Source organism: Rhagoletis pomonella, unplaced genomic scaffold (assembly GCF_013731165.1).
Source record: "Rhagoletis pomonella isolate Grant_MI unplaced genomic scaffold, Rhpom_1.0 Rhpom_scaffold_00004, whole genome shotgun sequence".
NCBI lineage: Eukaryota > Metazoa > Arthropoda > Insecta > Diptera > Tephritidae > Rhagoletis > Rhagoletis pomonella.
In genome coordinates this window covers 72,597,679-72,602,769 of record NW_023458558.1, presented here as the reverse complement: position 1 = coordinate 72,602,769, position 5,091 = coordinate 72,597,679, and positions in this window count along the sequence as shown.

Here is a 5,091-nt window from a genome sequence, read left to right as displayed (position 1 = left end):
ACCGCGGGATCAGCGTTCTAAGCATTGGTTACAAGGTCTTATCGAGCGTAGACCTGGCAAATCCACCGTAGACCAGGTATTCACAATACGCCAAATCTTGGAAAAGACCCGCGAGAAAAGGATTGACACTCACCACCTCTTGGTCGACTTTAAAGTCGCTTTTGACAGCACTTAAAGGAGTTGCCTATACGCCGCTATATCAGAATTTGGCATCCCCATAAAACTCATACGTCATACGTCATATGGGTCTGGTGGTAAACGAGGACAAGACGAAGTGTCTCATGTCATCAAACAAACAGTCAGCACATTCGCGCCTTGGCACCCACGTCACTGTTAGCAGTTACAATTTCGAGAAAGTGGAGAATTTCGTTTACTTGGGAACCAGCATTAACACCGATAATAATGTCAGCATTAAAATCCAACGCAGAATCACTCTTGCCAACAAGTGCTACTTTGGACTTAAAACCACGCTCTATAAGTCACTCATCATGCCCGTGCTGGTATATGGCGCAGAAGCATGGACAATGACAACATCCGATGTGACGGCTCTTGGAGTGTTTGAGAGAAAGAATTTGCGGAAGATTTAAGGGTCCTTACGCGTTGGCGACGGGGAGTACCGCAGACGATGGAACGATGAACTGTATGAGCCTTACAACGATATGGACTAGGGTGGCCAGATGCGCTGATTTAATCAGTACATGTGCTGATTTTCTTCTATTGTACTGATTTTTAAGAGCCCGAAATCAGTAAGCAAAATTTACTGATTTTTTGAGTTTGTATTGATTTTTACATTTAATAAATACTTTTGTAAATTGGTGTAATTGACATTTGCTTAAGGTTTACATGTTCAAAACAATGGATTTGACAACTCATACGTGTGAGCAGATTGAAACTATTATTAAAAAGGTGTCAGCTTGCAATGGTTTCGTTTCATAGGATTTCGCAAAATAACAACTGTTTGGATTCAACCCAACCCAACTTCACAATTTGCAGGTTTTACAGGATTGGCAGGAAAAGCTGGTTTCGCCATTAATAAATCTTATGAAAGGTGGTGGTGAGTTAATCATATATTAAGTACACTGAGAACATGACAATAAGAGATAATGTTTTGATTATAATTAAACATCCACTGTCAGTATGTCAAGCTTAAGACGACTACTGCTACGGTGCAATGTAAGTTCTAAACATTTGGAAATGGTGCAAACTACCGACTCTTGGATATGATATATGTAGCTTTGAATGTGAATGTTGTATTTAATAAGCACACCAACTAAATATGTTTTAAATTTGTAGCTTAAAATATGCTAACAGATTCTGACTCGAGCTCGTCTTCTAGTGAAACTGAATGGGCTACAAATTTTTTTTAATTTTCTCAATTTTTATAAATTTTCCAGAAAGTTTGAGACTTCAACTCACTTGTCTTTTGTTATAGAATTAACTATATTTTTATAAAAAAATTAAATTAAGTAAGGAAAGAAAAAATTTCAAAACCTGTCAATACATTTTACTACTATTTTCGTGAGCACAGCTGTACATACATACGTAATACCTCTGATTTGTTTTAAAGTAATGAATTTTTATATTGATTACACTATATGTATTTAAAAGCCTATTCGTTATTTTTGGTTAAATTAATGGGCTGTTATTTGGTTGCTATATTGTTAGTAATAAAAAATACGCTTAAAAATGAGCTGACTTTTATGGCTTTGTACTGATTTTTGATCCCAACTGTACTGATTATGTCACTATAATATCTGGCCACCCTAATATGGACATAGTGCAGCGAATTAAAATAAAGCGGCTCCGCTGGCTTGGTCATGTCGTTCGAATGGACACCGACGCTCCAGCTCTGAAAGTATTCAACTCGGAACCCGCTGGTGGTAGCAGAGGAAGAGGGAGGCCCCCACTGCGATGGAAAGATCAGGTGGAGAAGGACTTGGCTTCACTTGGCGTTTCCAATTGGCGTCAGTTGGAATAGAGGAGAAACGACTGGTGTGCTTTGCTGAGTGGTTACAGCGCCAAAAAAGAAGAGGAAGAAGAAGACACCACCGCCACACAAAATATGCGATGCTCGGTTATTCAAATCAAATAGAAACGTAATTGATCTCAATATAAACGTAAACGAAAGTACTGTATATTGGTAAATATTCAATTCAATTACGCGCATATTAAAATGACCGCGTTCGTTCTGAAAAAGCATCCGTGAAGTGAATAAACAATCCAAAAACTAAAGAAAAAAATATATTTAACTTGCATGTTGACTGCAGTCGTTATCGAACCCTGACCATCTCTGGATTTCAACAAATTATGGCATGCATCTTTGCGCACTCAGCTACACCCAGGCATATGAATTTGCTTTCAAATGTTGAATATATCCATCAACACCAGCACGCGATTTGTACGGATAAACATGTACTATGTATGAATGTGTGTGTTGTCACCGCTCTCAGAGCGGCGCTCTGCATGCTTGGGCTGCCTATTTACACTCATATATATACTCAGATGTGAACAGTCAAATACGTGCGTAATAAATTTTGTAAGAAAATATTATTTTTAAATTCGAATATTTTTAAACGATAATCAAATATAAAGTATTAATTTTTACTATGCATTAATTCCCTCAGTGTTCCGTTTCGTTTCGATCAATCTTCGAAATGTACGATTAAACCTATTCTGCATTTCGATCGTAGTTACGTTTTTCTAAGTTGCGAATTTGTTGACGGAGATCGTTTCGATTGCTGTTTTCGTGGGTTCAAATATTAAAATTTTATTAAAAAATTAAGTAAAATATAGTGTGCATGATTGTAAAGGTCATCATTAATGAATTTTCTCGATTTATGTGTTTTCGCGAGCAGCAATACGGGCAATACGAAAAATTTTCACAAATAATGGCAACCAAAAGGGCTATTGCGCGCGGTTTTCAAGGAGGAAGTCCAGGCGTTTTTGTTTTCATTATCTATAGACACAGTGAGATGCACTGAATACAATTTATTCTTTTTATATACATTCATAAAAAATATGTTTTTATTATTGTACTCGTTTTTACTAACTTTTTAAAAAGAGGTGCGTATGTTGTCTCGAATACGATTTGGTATGGAAGGATAAGCTTTGTTCTTCCTCTACCCCTGACGTGTTTCAAAATCGAATTCATTTGCGTTCAAATCTTCCACTCTGTACTAAATGCAAATGTTTTGGAGCGCTCAAACAACGTTTATAATTTCACTGGATTTGAGCGATGAGTAATGCAGTTCAAGATGAATTTCTCATAATTCTTCACTCGTCTGAAAAGGATCAAACATGTCCCTAAATCTGCGCCTTTCAGCTTTCAGCAATCTGGGACTCGTTCTCCTCTTATAATTATGTTTCCACTTAAATTAAGAAAGGATTTTATTTTTAAATAACAATAATGTTGGATATATTTGGTTATTTTCAAAGTACTTACAAATTTTAATTTCATAAGTTGCTATAGTTTGGTGGCAATTATTTCTTTTGTTTAGTTTCGATTTCACACATTCCCAGGCAATCGGCTGATTTCGAAGATATTTTCTCTCCTCCTCTTCTTCTTTCGATTCGACCTAAACTCAGAATACCAATTTTCGAAGACGTTTTTGTTAAACTTGAAATCGAATTGAGTAAAAATGTATTCCTCTCGCGGCTCAGTCGAGTTTGTCAAGACTGAAGAAAGAAGAAAAAGAACAAATCTGGGTTGATTTCATGGCAAGAGTTGGAATAGTATATCATGAAATTTTGGAATACGTGGAACGCTGGGTTGAGAGTTTTTCGGAATTTAAAATTTTGAATGGGTAGATTTCAAAAAAATATAAAAATTTGCAGTACAAAGATATCGAAGAAAGTGTTTCGTATTTGTTACAAATAAAGAGTTGATGACTCAAAACTGCATGATCAATTTGTAAATTTGAAACGATTCTTGTCATCGACAGCCGGCGATGATGATTTTATCTATAACACGTGTGCAAGCTCCCGGATATGCATTTTTTTGCCTCAAATGGCGGCATGAAATGTTACTCTGAACTACTAATTTTTTTACTCAATCCCGTCTCATAATGCGAATTGTGAAAGGGTTTTTTTCACTTATGTCTTCGCAATGGACGAAATAGAGAAATCGATTATCCGTCGAAAATATGCGCCGTATCGTCACAGTGAAGTTCAACTTTTCTGATTTCAGTTGTTTTTCATTCCATAATTTTTTGAAACAACGTGAAAATTTGGCTCTTCTGAGAAATATGCGTGATTCAGAAAAATACAGTTTTAAGAATAATACGCGCAAAGAAGTAAATGCTTAAATTATCATTCACAAATGTAAAATACATTAAAAAATTTAAAATAATGACAATTCTAATTTCCCCCATAATTGCATTTCTCAATTTTCATTACTCCTATGAATGTTTCTGGACATATTTTTTAATTTTTTTTTTTTGGCATGAGGCAATTCGGTGGAAATTTAAGGTAAAATCTAAATTTTAATAACATTTGGCGGGGGAGTGGGGGGGAGGGTTGCAGAAAACTTGCGTACTGGATTTTCGTTAAGACAAGTTGGTAAACCTAGTTGTATGGAAATGAATTTTACGCCGCCGCCCCTACATCACTAAGTTTGGCACGTTCCCGGTCGTGATCTAAGCGACGTACAAAGAAAAATTAACCTATAAAAGTTTAGTATTTCAATATGATATGAAGCCCGAGATGTAATCACAACCGCAGTGTTGCGCAAATTATTTAAGTATCACGTTCGGTGTGAATTTCTAGTAACGTTTTATCAGTTGGGAAGTTGCGACAGTATTGCAAATTTTCATCAGTGCTGCAGTGTTGCTGATTTTATTACGTGCCTCGAACAGGCCCGTACTTTCAGCAGAAATGGTCGAAAAATGGCGAAAGCAGTGACAATGTATAATTTCTTCGCAGTTTCTGCTAATTAAGATCTGCTTTATTTGAAATTTGGAAGCACTATACATAGCATAACTTTGTTATCGACTACTCGATCAGCAGTTTATTTAGTGTGCTGATTTTGCTATTAGTAGAGGAGACCGTGGGAGATCGACCTTCACCGATCTGATAACTCGATGAGACATATGT